Here is a 16,348-nt window from a genome sequence, read left to right on the forward strand (position 1 = left end):
GGAAGCCCAATAGAGGGCCCAAATAAAAGAGCACGACCCAAATCCAAAGGCAGCTAAGTCTATAGAGATAAGGGCAGTTCCCATAAAGATAAGATAGGATAAAGATAAGATAACTAACTTATCCTATCTGAAAAGGTCACTCCACACCATTATAAATACACTGGAGCACTCAGGTATAACTCATACTCTGATTCTACTAAAAACCTATTTAATACCCCTGCTAACTTAAGCAACGGAGTCCCTTGCAGGTACCACCACCCTCCGGTGATGAAGGATCAGCACCATCACCAAGTCCAACAAGTTGGACACGACAGCTCCGACCAGTACAGAAGATCTCGTCCGAGTTCGACCTACAGTTTCAGGTAACCCTCGGAACAGGTATCAATACTGGGAAGTGGATATGGGTCTTTAAGACATGCCTTATTCAGGTCGGTGTAGTCAACGCACATCCTCCACTTGCCGTTTTGCTTTTTGACCAACACTACATCGGCCAGCCATGCCGGATACTTGACCTCTCTGATGAACCCGGCTTCCAAGAGGGCTTGTACTTGTTCTTCCACCACTTGAGCTCATTCTAGTCCGAGCTTTCTTCTGCGCTGTTGTACGGGTCGTACTCTGGGGTGTACTAAAAGCTTGTGGGACATGAGCTCAGGGTCTATCCCTAGCATGTCAGAAGCTTTCCAGGCAAAGAGGTCGAAATTTTCTTGTAGGAGCTTTATCAGCCTTTGCTTTAGGTCTACTTCTAGGCAAGCCCCTATGTTGGTGTTTTTTCCCAATGGTTGCGGCCGCAGTTCTTCTTTAGTTCTGACCCCACCGAGCTCGATAGTGTGCACTTCCTTGCCCTTCCCTCTCAGGTTCAGATTTTCATTGTAGCATTTTCTTGCCAATTTCTAGTCTCCCCTGATGGTTGCTATTTCCTCGGGTGTCGGGAATTTCATGCAAAAATGAGGGGTAAACACCACTGCTCCGAGCCGATTTAGGGTTGCTCTGCCTATTAAGGCATTATATACTGACCCTACGTCGACGATGATAAAGTCGATGCTCAAATTCCTGGATTTTTCCCCTTTTCCAAAAGACGTATGGAGGGGAATGTATCCTAGTGGGTTTATTAGCCTATCGCCTAGCCCATATAGAGTGTCAGGGTATGTTCTCAACTCCTTCTCCTCCAAGCCTAGCTTATCGAATGTTGGTTTGAAGAGGATGTCGGCCGAGCTTTCCTGATCTACCAGAGTTCTATGAAGATCGGTGTTGGCTAGGATCATAGTTATCACTACGGGATCATCGTGTCTCGGGATGATCCCTTGTGCATCCTCTTTAGTGAATGAGATAGTTAGAAGGTCAGGAGACTCGCTCCCGACCTGGTGGACTCGCTTCAGGTGTCTTTTGCGAGATGATTTGGTGAGTCCCCCTCCCCCAAATCCCCCGAGATCATATGTATATGTCACTCCGGGGTCTGTGGTGGTGGGTCTCTTCGGTCACTGTCATCTCGCTTTCTTTTTCCATGATTGTCTGACCTTTCCATGAGATATCTGTCAAGCCAACCTTCTCTGGCCAGCTTTTCTATCACATTTTTAAGGTCGTAACAATCATTTGTTGAATGACCATACATCTTATGGTACTCGGAACGCCCCCCCCCCCCACCTTTTTATTTTTGATGGGCTTGGGGGTGGTAGTCTTTTAGTATGGCAGATTTCCCGATACACATCAATGAGGGAAACTCTTAGAGGAGTATAAGAGTGATATCTCCTCGGCCTTTGAAGGCCGATCTCCTCTTTTTTCTTGGGTTCTTTTTCTTTTTCGTTCGACGAGTTAGAATGCCCAGATCGCTAGTTCGGCTCTCGCAGTCTAGCATTTTCCTCCACGTTGATGTACTTCTCAGCTCTTTCTTGTACATCGCTCAAGGAGGTCGGGTGCCTTTTTGAGATGGACTGGGAGAAAGAGCCTTCTCTGAGTCCATTTACAAGGCCCATTATTACCGCTTCTGTGGGCAGGTCTTGGATCTCCAGGCATGCTTTATTGAACCATTCTATGTAGTCTCTTAAAGGTTCTCCTACCTCCTGCTTTATGCCTAGGAGGCTTGGTACATGCATTACTTTATCCTTCTAGATGGAGAACCGCATCAGGAATTTACCCAAGAGGTCGTCGAAGCTAGTTACGGACCTTGGGGGAAGACCGTCAAACTATTTCATCGCTGCTTTTGTCAAAGTAGTCGGGAAAGCTTTGCAGCGAGTAGCATCAGAAGCGTCGGCCAAATACATCCGACTTTTAAAGTTGCTCAAATGGTGTTTCGGATCTGTGGTCCCGTCATAGAGGTCCATGTAAGGACTTTTAAAATTCTTCGGAACCTTTGCTCTCATTATGTCCTCACTAAACGGATCCTCTCCTCCCAAGGGCGAATCTTCTCGGTCATTGTGAGAGCTCCAACTTTTGAGGGAAGATTCTAACTTTAAGAGTTTTTCTTCTAACTCTTTTCATCGCTCTATTTCATTCCTCAAGTTCCTCTCTACCTCTCGATCTCGCTCTAACTCCTGTTCCAACTACTCCAGACGTCCTTGATGGCCGTAGACCCATCCCATGAGTTCAACCGCGTGGGGTGGTCCTTCTTTCTTTGATTCATGTCCCTCGGAGGAGTTTACCTTTAGGTTTCTTAACAAAGAGGTATCTTCTCTGTGCTGGCCATCCGCCTCTTGGTGGAAGGTCATGTCCGCGTCATTATTTCCAGTGTTCAGATTTTCCTGTTCTGAATCAGTCGTGGCGTGGTCATCTTCAGGAGAATTGTCCGCCATCGAAGGTTGATCTCTCGGGTCCCCGGCAACGGCGGCAATGTTACGGTGGGTAATCAGAGATTTATAGGCTGGACTTGTTAAGTTGGCCCAATCGTCTAATGGAAGAAGCCTTCGAGCGGGTTCGTGCCTGGGAGCTTCCTTCCGACTTATGTATGAGAGAGAATGGGGGGTGGAACCTGTAAAGACACTCCGATGTCTAAGTCAGCAAGGGTCTAAGCAAGTTTAGAGAGTATGGGAACTTCGAGAGACCTGAAGGATGTCAGTGTACTTATAGTGGTGAACCCATAACCACTATTGGAGTGGTTCCGTCTTTTTAGGAGGATAACCGTCCCTTTATCTTAGGGAGTTTAAGCTTTGATTCGTAGAAGGGGGTTGAGAGATTTTAGGGGCAGTTACTTATTTGAATGAGTGTTATCTGCCAACTAATCTTCGTCCCGACTTCTTTCTGGCAGAACCTATGTCGAGCTCGACCTCTTACGAGGAGGTCGGTTGCAGGAAAAGGCCAATCTTGCAGATTGGGCCTCTAGGTAATGTTTGGATCTAGGTCTTGTAATTGGGCCAGGGTATGAACAACATTATTAATATATGTGTCAATTGAAGAACGAAACTCTCGCGCGATCTAGAATTTTCACAAATAAATTTCCCGTTGTAAGTATAGCTTCTAGACTGACAAGAATTCCTTTCTTACAAAAGTTTTGTTTGTCACTTAAGCAAACCCAATAAAAATAAATAACCGAAGTATTCAAACCTCGGGTTGTCTTCTCAAGGAATTGCAGGGAAGTATGATTTATTATTGGTTGAGTTTTTTGGAAAATTTGGAATTTGGGCAATGGGCACAAGCATATGATTGTAAATTAAAGCAATGGAAATTAAAAGAGATTTAACGTAATTAAATTAAAAAGCCTTGACTGGGAGTATGATTAATTGGAAGTTCTATCCTTGTTGGAATTTTCTCAAGTATAGTATCAAAAGGTTGTTATTTTCACTTAGTTAACCCTTACTAAATAAAAGAAAGTCAAGTGATTGAGCTAACTCTTATTCACAAATCCTAATCCTCTCCCTTAGGAAGGACTAGCTTTAGTAAATAGAGAATTAGCCAACAACTTCTAATTTAACTAATCACTTGAGCATTCCAACTCAAGTGTCTCCTTTTAATCAACCCCCATGTCAACATGGGAATATACTCTATCAACATGCATACCATCTTCATTGTTGGGAGAAGGGAGTAGAAAGGAGACATGATAATAAAATTGAAAGCAATTAAATAAATAATAAAATTAAATGAAAAAGTACTCTTTGAATTAATAATTTAAATGAACATTGAACCTGTGACGAAGAAGTAGAAATTCTAATCCTAAAACTAAGAGAGAGGAGAGAGCCTCTCTCTCTAAAAACTACATCTAAATTATGAAAAGAGAAATCTGTGTCTGATCTGAGGTATGGATAGATTCTCCCACTTTATAGCCTCTAATCTGTGTCTTCTGGGCCGAAAACTGGGTCAGAAGCAGCCCAAAAATCGCTGGAAACAAATTTTGCCACGCTGATTTTCGTAGATACGATGCGTCCGCATAGAGCACGCGTTTGCATTGCCTATCTATACGGCCACTATGTCAAAATATATATCAAATCAAAGCCCTAGAGGTTAGCTTTCCAACACAACTGAAACCGCGTCGTTTGGATCTCTGTAGCTCATGTTATGACCGTTTTAGTGCGAAGAGGTCAAGCTGGACAGCTTAGCAATTTCTTCAAATTCTTGTATTCCTTCCACTTTTGCATGCTTCCTTTCCATCCTCTAAGCCATTCTTGTCCTGTAATATCTGAAATCACTTAACACACATATAAAGGCATCGAATGGTAATAAGATAGGATTAAACATAGCAAAATTAAGACCAAAGAATCATGTTTTCAATCATAGCACAAAATCAGGAAGGAGTATGTAAAACATGCAAATCATATGAATAAGTGGGTAAAGAGTTGATAAAAACTACTCAATTGAGCATAAGATAAACTATAAAATAGTGGTTTATCAACCTCCCCACACTTAAACATTAGCATGTCCTCATGCTAAGCTCAAGAGAAGCTATAAAGGAGTGAAGAGGAATGATAGAGAGTATGCAATGCAACCTATCTATGTGAATGCAACTACATGCAAAATGTTACTTGGTTAAAAGCAAACAAGTTCTTCAAGATAAATACAAACCAGATTCCACTAATTCAAATCGTACAATAAAAATAAAGTAAACTTGTAAGAAGATAGCTCATGAAAGCAGGGAACATAGAATCAAGCATTGAACCCTCACTGGTAGTGTATATCACTCTAGTCTCTCTAGTGTATAGGGTAATCACTCTATTCTTCTCTAATCATGCTTTCTAAACTTTGTTCTTCATCTAACCAATCAACAAATATTTAATGTATACATACAAACATCATGAGGTCTTTTTCAAGTTTGTAATGGGGCTAAGGTAAAGGTAAGGGTATATATATAAGGCTAAGTGAGCTAATAATTGAACCCTTGATTAGTCTAAGATGCCACCTAACATATACATACTCTATATAATCTAAAAATCTTGCCTAGCTGCCCAATTTTCCCACTTGTGTGTTACATACTTATGCACCAATTTTATTTTTTATTTTATCCCATGTGCATTGATTCTTTAATTTTTGTACTGGGTAATTTTTTTTACCCCTTATTTAATTACTTAATAATTTTTTTTCTTTTTTCTTTTTTTTTCAATCTCTTTTTTTTGAAATATAAGAATAATATATCAATGCACATGGTGTTTTAATTATTTTGATTTCATATGAGCATGCTCCCAAATTTCAAATAATTTATTCACTTTAATAGCTTTTTTCTATCATCCCATGTTCCCATAAATTTCCCACACTTAGTTGATATATGGTGGACGAAATTGTGATTCATATGTTCTAGGCACTGTTAGAGAAGCTTTTTCTTTCCACAACTCCGTTCAACTTAACCAGCAAGTGTACTGGGTCATCCAAGTAATACCTTACGTGAGTAAGGGTCGATCCCACAGAGATTGTTGGTATGAAGCAAGCTATGGTTAGCTTGTAAATTTCAGTTAGGCAGATTAAATAGTTTTGGATTTCGAAAATTAATAATAAAAAGAAAATAAAAGGGATAGAAATACTTATGTAAATTAATAGTGGGAATTTCAGATAAGTGTATGGAGATGCTGTGCTCCTCTTGAATCTCTACTTTACTATTACATTCATCCAATCCTTCTTACTCTTTTCCATGGCAAGCTGTATGTAGGGCATCACCGTTGTCAATGGCTACATCCCATCCTCTCAGTGAAAATGTTCCTATGCTCTGTCACAGCACGGCTAATCATCTGTCGGTTCTTAATCAGGTTGGAATAGAATCCCTTGATTCTTTTGCGTTTGTCATCACGCCCAGCCTTCAGGAGTTTGAAGCTCGTCACAGTCATTCAATCCCAGAATCCTACTCGGAATACTGATGAGCGGATAATTTATACGCTTTTTGGCATTGTTTTTAGTATGTTTTTAATAGTTTGAGTTGAGTTTTTAGTATATTTTTATTAGTTTTTAGTTAAAATTCACTTTTCTGGACTTTACTATGAGTTTGTGTGTTTTTCTATGATTTCAGGTATTTTCTGGCTGAAATTGAGGGACCTGAGCAAAAATCTGATCCAGAGACTCAAAAGGGCTGCAGATGCTGTTGGATTCTGACCTCCCTGCACTCGAAGTGAATTTTCTGGAGCTACAGAAGCCCAATTGGCGCGCTCTCAACGGCGTTGGAAAGTAGACATCCTGGGCTTTCCAGCAATATATAATAGTCCATACTTTGCCCAAGATTTGATGGCCCAAACCGGCGTTCAAAGTCACCTCAAGAAATTCCAGCGTTAAACGCCGGAACTGGCACCTAATTGGGAGTTAAACGCCCAAACTGGCACTAAAGCTGGCGTTTAACTCCAAGGAGAGTCTCTACACGAAAATGCTTCATTGCTCAGCCCAAGCACACACCAAGTGGGCCCGGAAGTGGATTTTTATGTCATTTACTCATCTCTGTACACCCTAGGCTACTAGTTCTCTATATATAGGACCTTTTACTATTGTATTTTCATCTTTTGATCATGTTTTGATGATTGAACCCTCTTTGGGAGGCTGGCCATTCGGCCATGCCTAGACCTTGTTCTTATGTATTTTCAACGGTGGAGTTTCTACACACCATAGATTAAGGTGTGGAGCTCTGCTGTACCTCGAGTATTAATGCAATTACTATTGTTCTTCCATTCAATTCCACTTGTTCTTTGTCCAAGATATCACTTGTTCTTCAACTTGATGAAGGTGATGATTGACGCCCATCACCATTCTCACTCATGAACAAGGTGACTGACAACCATTCTTGTTCTACAAGCATCTGAGGCTTAGTGAATATCTCTTGGATTCCTGATTGCACGATGCATGGTTGATCGCCTGACAACCGAGTGCTCGCCTGACAAACGAGCCAACCATTCCGTGAGATCAGAGTCTTCGTGGTATAGGCAGGACCTGATGGCGGCATTCAAGAGAGGGGCACCAGACTGGCGTTAAACGCCAGAAAAGGGCTAGAACCTGGCGTTAAACGCCAGGAATGGGCACCAGCCCAGCGTTTAACGCCAGAAATGGCTCAAAACGTGAATTTTGATGCCATTTGGTGCAGGGATGACTTTTCCTTGACACCTAAGGATCTGTGGACCCCACAGGATCCCCACAAACCCCTCACCTATCAAATCCCATCTCTCTCTTCACCACTCACCTCCATAAAACCCCACTTACCTCACCATCCAAATTCAAACCACTACTTCTTCCCCTTTTGGCCAAACCACAAAGCCATCTCCCTCTCCTCCATTTCTTCTTCTTCTACTCTCTTCTTTCTTATTTTGCTCGAGGACGAGCAAACCTTTTAAGTTTGGTGTGGTAAAAGCATTGCTTTTTGTTTTTCCATAACCATTTATGGCATCCAAAGCCGGTTCAACTGAGAAGGCATGACCTCAAGCCCATCACCAAGAGAAAGATGGAGCAAACAAGAGACCCCTCTCATCAAGAAATCCCTGAGATACCTCAAGGGATGCACTTTCCTCCACAAGACTACTGGGAGCAAATTAACACCTCCCTAGGAAAATTAAGTTCCAACATGGGACAACTAAGGGTGGAGCACCAAGAACATGCCATCCTCCTCCATGAAATTGGAGAAGATCAAAGGATCATGAGAGAGGAGCAACAGAGACAAGGAAGAGACATTGAGGAGCTCAAGCACTCCATAGGATCTTCAAGAGAAAGAAAGAGCCGCCATCACTAAGGTGGACCCGTTCTTTAATCTCCTTGTTCTTTATTTTTCTGTTTTTCGAATTTTAGTGCTTTATGTTTATCCATGTTTGTGTCTGATGATCATTAGTGTCTTAGTGTCTATGCCTTAAAGTTATGAATATGAATCCATCACCTTTCTTAAATGAAAACTGTTTTTATCACAAAAGAACAAGAAGTACAGGATCTCAAATTCATCTTTAAAACTAGCTTAATTAGTTTGATGTGGTGACAATACTTGTTGTTTTCTGAATGTATGCTTAAACAGTGCATATGTCTTTTGAATTTGTGGTTCATGAATGTTAAAATTGTTGGCTCTTGAAAGAATGATGAAAAAGGAGACATGTTACTGAGGATCTGAAAAATCATAAAAATGATTCTTGAAGCAAGAAAAAGCAGTGAATATAAAAAAAAAAGGGAAAAAAGAAGGAGAAAAACGAAAAAAAAGGGGAGAAAGAGAAAAAGAAAGAAAAAGAAAGAAATAAAGTTGTGATCCAAGGCAAAAAAGAGTGTGCTTAAGAACCCTGGACACCTCTAATTGGGGACTTTAGCAAAGCTGAGTCACAATCTGAAAAGGTTCACCCAATTATGTGTCTGTGGCATGTATGTATCCGGTGGTAATACTGGAAGACAGAGTGCTTTGGGTCACGGCCAAGACTCAATAAGTAGCTGTGTTCAAGAATCATCATACTTAACTAGGAGAATCAATAACACTATCTGGATTCTGAGTTCCTAAAGAAGCCAATCATTCTGAATTCCAAAGGATAAAGTGAGATGCCAAAACTGTTCGGAGGCAAAAAGCTACTAGTCCCGCTCATCTAATTTGGAGCTTAGTTTCATTGATAATTTGGAGTCTATAGTATATTCTCTTCTTTTTATCTTATTTGATTTTCAGTTTCTTGGGGACAAGCAACAATTTAAGTTTGGTGTTGTGATGAGCGGATAATTTATACGCTTTTTGGCATTGTTTTTAGTATGTTTTTAATAGTTTGAGTTGAGTTTTTAGTATATTTTTATTAGTTTTTAGTTAAAATTCACTTTTCTGGACTTTACTATGAGTTTGTGTGTTTTTCTGTGATTTCAGGTATTTTCTGGCTGAAATTGAGGGACCTGAGCAAAAATCTGATCCAGAGACTCAAAAGGGCTGCAGATGCTGTTGGATTCTGACCTCCCTGCACTCGAAGTGAATTTTCTGGAGCTACAGAAGCCCAATTGGCGCGCTCTCAACGGCGTTGGAAAGTAGACATCCTGGGCTTTCCATCAATATATAATAGTCCATACTTTGCCCAAGATTTGATGGCCCAAACCGGCGTTCAAAGTCACCTCAAGAAATTCCAGCGTTAAACGCCGGAACTGGCACCTAATTGGGAGTTAAACGCCCAAACTGGCACTAAAGCTGGCGTTTAACTCCAAGGAGAGTCTCTACACGAAAATGCTTCATTGCTCAGCCCAAGCACACACCAAGTGGGCCCGGAAGTGGATTTTTATGTCATTTACTCATCTCTGTACACCCTAGGCTACTAGTTCTCTATATATAGGACCTTTTACTATTGTATTTTCATCTTTTGATCATGTTTTGATGATTGAACCCTCTTTGGGAGGCTGGTCATTCGGCCATGCCTAGACCTTGTTCTTATGTATTTTCAACGGTGGAGTTTCTACACACCATAGATTAAGGTGTGGAGCTCTGCTGTACCTCGAGTATTAATGCAATTACTATTGTTCTTCCATTCAATTCCACTTGTTCTTTGTCCAAGATATCACTTGTTCTTCAACTTGATGAAGGTGATGATTGACGCCCATCACCATTCTCACTCATGAACAAGGTGACTGACAACCATTCTTGTTCTACAAGCATCTGAGGCTTAGTGAATATCTCTTGGATTCCTGATTGCACGATGCATGGTTGATCGCCTGACAACCGAGTGCTCGCCTGACAAACGAGCCAACCATTCCGTGAGATCAGAGTCTTCGTGGTATAGGCAGGACCTGATGGCGGCATTCAAGAGAATCCGGAAGGTCTAAACCTTGTCTGTGGTATTCTGAGTAGGATTCAATGACTGAATGACTGTGACGTGCTTCAAACCCTGAGGGCGGGGCGTTAGTGACAGACGCAAAAGAATCACTGGATTCTATTCCGCGCCTGATTGAGAACCGACAGATGAATTCCGCTATGCTGTGACCAGAGCATATGCAATCGCTTTCACTGAGAGGATGGGAGGTAGCTGCTGACAACAGTGAAACCCTACACGAGCTTGCCATGGAAAGGAGTAAGAAGGATTGGATGAAGGCAGTAGGAAAGCAGAGAGACGGAAGGGAAGGCATCTTCATACGCTTGTCTGAAGCTCTTACACCAATGATATACATAAGTATCTCTATCTTTATCTTTATGCTTTATTCGTTCATCACTATACCCATTTGAGTCTGCCTGACTGAGATTTACAAGATGACCATAGCTTGCTTCATACCAACAATCTCCGTGGGATCGACCCTTACTCACGTAAGGTATTACTTGGACGACCCAGTGCACTTGCTGGTTAGTTGTGCGAAGTTGTGTAATGCCATGGTATTGAGCTACCACGTTTTTGGAGCCATTACCGGGGATTATGAGAGTTGTGAAAAAGTATTGTTCACAATTTCGCGCACCAAGTTTTTGGCGCCGTTGCCGGGGATTGTTCTTGTGTATGGACAACTGAAGGTTCATCTTGTTGCTTAGATTAGGTATTATTTTTCTTCAGAGTTCTTAAGAATGAATTCTAGTGTTTCAAGGTGATGTTCTTATCATCACCAAAGCTGATTGATCATCATCAATTTAGCTCTTGAATGCAATGTCCTGCTGAAGCTTAGCTAGCTATGTCTAATTCCTTTAGACTAAAGCTTTAGACTAACATTGCATGATTCCTGGAATTCTCATTAAGAATTTTGATACCTTTATTTTTCCTCTTCACTTAATTTTCGAAAAAAAAAAAAACAAAAAAAATTACAAAATCATAAAATCCAAAAATATTTCTTGTTTAAGTCTAGTGTCTCGTTTTAAGTTTGGTGTCAATTGCATGTTTCTGTTCTTCTTGCATTCATTCATGTGTCTTCATTAATCTTCAAGATGTTCTTGATGATTTCCTTGTTTTGATCTTTGAATTCTATTGACTTGAGTGTTTTGTTGTTTCTCATATGCATTCTCATTAGTGTCAGTAGTATACAAACTGCTAAGTTTGGTGTCTTGCATGCATTGTTATTTGATTTTAGTTGCATTTTGATTATTCCTTATTATTAAAAATCCAAAAATATTTTTAATTTGTGTCTTTTCAAGTCAACAATACAGAGAATTGAAGATTCAGAACATACTGCAGAGGAATCACACAGAAAAAGCTGAGCATTCAAAAATGCCCAGTGAAGAAGACAGACTGGCGTTTAAACGCCAGCCAGGGTGCCTGGCTGGGCGTTTAACGCCCAAAAGGGTAGTAGTTGGGGCGTTAAACGCCAGAATGTGCACCATTCTGGGCGTTTAACGCCAGGATGGCAAAGGGGGAAGATTTTGTTTTCAAAATCAATTTTTTTCAAGTTTTCAAAGTTTTTCAAAATCAAATCTTTTTCAAATCATATCTTTTCAATCAAATGTTTTCAAAATCAATTTCTTTCCTTTTTCAAAGATACTTACTAACAATTAATGATTTGATTGAACATTTTTTGCCTTTTCTGTTGAGAAAGGTTTTATGTCTGAATCATATCTTTTCTTGTTAGGCAAGTCATTAATTTTTAAAATCATATCTTTTCAAATTGTTTTCAAATCATATCTTTTAAAATTGTTTTCAAATCATATCTTCTCAATCACATCTTTTTAAAACCATAACTTTTCAATCAAATCTTTTTAATCACATCTTTTTCAAATAGTTTTCAATCAAATCTTTTTAATTTCTAATTTCAAAATTTTTTTTTCAAAAAATCACTTGATCTCTTTCCCACTTTTATTTTCGAAAATCAAATGGTGTTTTTCAAAAATATTTTCAAAATCTTTTACTTAATTTTCGAAAATTACTTCCCTTCTTCTCACATCCTTCTATTTATGGACTAACACTATCCCTTAATGCAAAATTCGAACTCCATCTTCTTTGATAAGTTCGAATTTTCCACTTCTATCTTCTACTTTTCTTTTCCTCTGACACCTAAAGGAATCTCTATACTGTGACATAGAGGATTCCACATTTTCTTGTTCTCTTCTCCTTCATATGAGCAGGAACAAAGACAAAGGCATTCTTGTTGAAGCTGACCCTGAACCTGAAAGAACCTTGAAGAGAAAGCTAAGAGAAGCCAAGGCACAACTCTCTTTAGAGGACCTGACCGAATTCTTCAAAGAAGAAGAACACATGGCAGCCGAAAACAATAACAATGCCAACAATGCAAGGAAGGTGCTGGGTGACTTTACTGCACCCACTCCCAACTTCTATGGGAGAAGCATCTCTATCCCTGCCATTGGAGCAAACAACTTTGAGCTTAAGCCTCAATTAGTTTCTCTAATGCAACAGAATTGCAAGTTACATGGACTTCCAATGGAAGATCCTCATCAGTTTTTAGCTGAGTTCTTGCAAATCTGTGACACAGTCAAGACTAATGGGGTTGACCCTGAGGTCTATAGACTTATGCTATTCCCTTTTGCTGTAAGAGACAGAGCTAGAATATGGTTGGACTCTCAACCTAAAGAAAGCCTGGACTCTTGGGAAAAGCTAGTCAATGCCTTCTTGGCAAAGTTCTTTCCACCTCAAAAATTGAGTAAGCTTAGAGTGGAAGTCCAAACCTTCAGACAAAAGGATGGAGAATCCCTCTATGAAGCTTGGAAAAGATACAAACAATTGATCAGAAAATGTCTTTCTGACATGCTTTCTGAATGGAGCATCATAGGTATTTTCTATGATGGTCTCTCTGAACTATCCAAGATGTCTTTGGATAGCTCTGCTGGAGGATCTCTTCATCTGAAGAAGACGCCTACAGAGGCTCAGGAACTAATTGAGATGGTTGCAAATAACCAATTCATGTACACTTCTGAAAGGAATCCTGCGAACAATGGGACAAGTCAGAAGAAAGGAGTTCTTGAGATTGATACTCTGAATGCCATACTGGCTCAGAATAAGATATTGACTCAACAAGTCAATTTGATTTCTCAAAGTCTGTCTGGAATGCAAAAAGCACCTGGCAGTACTAAGGATGCTTCATCTGAGGAAGAAGCTTATGATCCTGAGAACCCTTCAATGGAAGAGGTGAATTACCTAGGAGAACCCTATGGAAACACCTATAATTCTTCATGGAGAAATCACCCAAATTTCTCATGGAAGAATCAAGAGAGACCTCAACAAGGTTTCAATAATAATAATGGTGGAAGAAACAGGTTTAGCAATAACAAGCCTTTTCCATCATCTTCTCAGCAATAGACAGAGAGTTCTAAGCAGAATACCTCTGACTTAGCAACAATGGTCTCTGATCTAATCAAAACCACTCAAAGTTTCATGAATGAAACAAGGTCCTCCATCAGAAATTTGGAAGGACAAGTGGGTCAGCTGAGCAAGAAAATTACTGAACTCCCTCCTAGTACTCTCCCAAGTAATACAGAAGAAAATCCAAAAGGAGAGTGCAAAGCCATAACCATGGCCGAATATGGAGAGGAAAGAGAGGAGGTGGACGCCACTGAGGAAGACCTCAATGGGCGTGCACCAACCTCCTCTGAGTTCCCCAATGAGGAACCATGGGAATCTGAGGCTCAAAATGAGACCATAGAGATTCCATTGGACTTACTTCTGCCTTTCATGAGCTCTGATAAGTATTCTTCCTCTGAAGAGGATGAGTATGTCACTGAAGAGCAAGTTGCTAAATACCTTGGAGCAATCATGAAGCTAAATGACAAGTTATTTGGAAATGAGACTTGGGAAGATGAACCTCCCTTGCTCACCAAAGAACTGGATGACTTGTCTAGGCAGAAATTACCTCAAAAGAGACAAGATCCTGGGAAGTTTTCCATACCTTGTACCATAGGCACCATGACCTTCAAGAAGGCCCTGTGTGACTTAGGGTCAAGTGTGAACCTCATGCCTCTCTCTGTAATGGAGAAGCTAGGGATCTTTGAGGTACAAGCTGCAAGAATCTCATTGGAGATGGCAGACAACTCAAGAAAACAAGCTCATGGACTTGTAGAGAATATTTTGGTAAAAGTTGAAGACCATTACATCCCTACTGATTTCATAGTCCTAGAGACTGGGAAGTGCATGGATGAATCCATCATCCTTGGCAGACCCTTCCTAGCCACAGCAAAGGCTGTGATTGATGTTGATAGAGGAGAGTTGATCATTCAAGTGAATGAAGAATCCTTGGTGTTTAAGGCCCAAGGACATCCCTCCATCATCATGGAGAGGAAGCATGAAGAGCTCCTCTCAAAACTGAGCCAAGCAGAGCCCCCACAGTCAAACTCTAAGTTTGGTGTTGGGAGGCCACAACCAAACTCTAAGTTTGGTGTTGAACCCCCACATTCAAACTCTAAGTTTGGTGTTGGGAGGTTCCAACACGGTTCTGAGTATTTCTGAGGCTCCATGAGAGTCCTCTGTCAAGCTAATGACATTAAAGAAGCGCTTGTTGGGAGGCAACCCAATGTTTTATAGTTAACTATTTTCTTTTGTTATTATTTTTTTTTTTTTTGTAGGTTGATGATCATAAGAAGTCACAAAAACAATGAAAAAAGCAAAAACAGAATGAAAAACAGGAAGAAAAACAGCACACCCTGGAGGAAGATGCTGCTGGCGTTTAAACGCCAGTAAGCCTAGCAGTTGGGCGTTTAACGCCCAGTCTGGCACCATTCTGGGCGTTTAACGCCAGAGAGGGGCACCAGACTGGCGTTAAACGCCAGAAAAGGGCTAGAACCTGGCGTTAAACGCCAGAAAAGGGCTAGAACCTGGCGTTAAACGCCAGGAATGGGCACCAGCCCGGCGTTTAACGCCAGAAATGGCTCAAAACGTGAATTTTGATGCCATTTGGTGCAGGGATGACTTTTCCTTGACACCTAAGGATCTGTGGACCCCACAGGATCCCCACAAACCCCTCACCTATCAAATCCCATCTCTCTCTTCACCACTCACCTCCATAAAACCCCACTTACCTCACCATCCAAATTCAAACCACTACTTCTTCCCCTTTTGGCCGAACCACAAAGCCATCTCCCTCTCCTCCATTTCTTCTTCTTCTACTCTCTTCTTTCTTATTTTGCTCGAGGACGAGCAAACCTTTTAAGTTTGGTGTGGTAAAAGCATTGCTTTTTGTTTTTCCATAACCATTTATGGCATCCAAAGCCGGTTCAACTGAGAAGGCATGACCTCAAGCCCATCACCAAGAGAAAGATGGAGCAAACAAGAGACCCCTCTCATCAAGAAATCCCTGAGATACCTCAAGGGATGCACTTTCCTCCACAAGACTACTGGGAGCAAATTAACACCTCCCTAGAAAAATTAAGTTCCAACATGGGACAACTAAGGGTGGAGCACCAAGAACATGCCATCCTCCTCCATGAAATTGGAGAAGATCAAAGGATCATGAGAGAGGAGCAACAGAGACAAGGAAGAGACATTGAGGAGCTCAAGCACTCCATAGGATCTTCAAGAGAAAGAAAGAGCCGCCATCACTAAGGTGGACCCGTTCTTTAATCTCCTTGTTCTTTATTTTTCTGTTTTTCGAATTTTAGTGCTTTATGTTTATCCATGTTTGTGTCTGATGATCATTAGTGTCTTAGTGTCTATGCCTTAAAGTTATGAATATGAATCCATCACCTTTCTTAAATGAAAACTGTTTTTATCATAAAAGAACAAGAAGTACAGGATCTCAAATTCATCTTTAAAACTAGCTTAATTAGTTTGATGTGGTGACAATACTTGTTGTTTTCTGAATGTATGCTTAAACAGTGCATATGTCTTTTGAATTTGTGGTTCATGAATGTTAAAATTGTTGGCTCTTGAAAGAATGATGAAAAAGGAGACATGTTACTGAGGATCTGAAAAATCATAAAAATGATTCTTGAAGCAAGAAAAAGCAGTGAATATAAAAAAAAAGGGAAAAAAGAAGGAGAAAAACGAAAAAAAAGGGGAGAAAGAGAAAAAGAAAGAAAAAGAAAGAAATAAAGTTGTGATCCAAGGCAAAAAAGAGTGTGCTTAAGAACCCTGGACACCTCTAATTGGGGACTTTAGCAAAGCTGAGTCACAATCTG

The sequence above is a fragment of the Arachis stenosperma genome, chromosome 1 (genome assembly GCF_014773155.1).
Source record: "Arachis stenosperma cultivar V10309 chromosome 1, arast.V10309.gnm1.PFL2, whole genome shotgun sequence".
In the NCBI taxonomy this organism is placed as follows: Eukaryota; Viridiplantae; Streptophyta; class Magnoliopsida; order Fabales; family Fabaceae; genus Arachis; species Arachis stenosperma.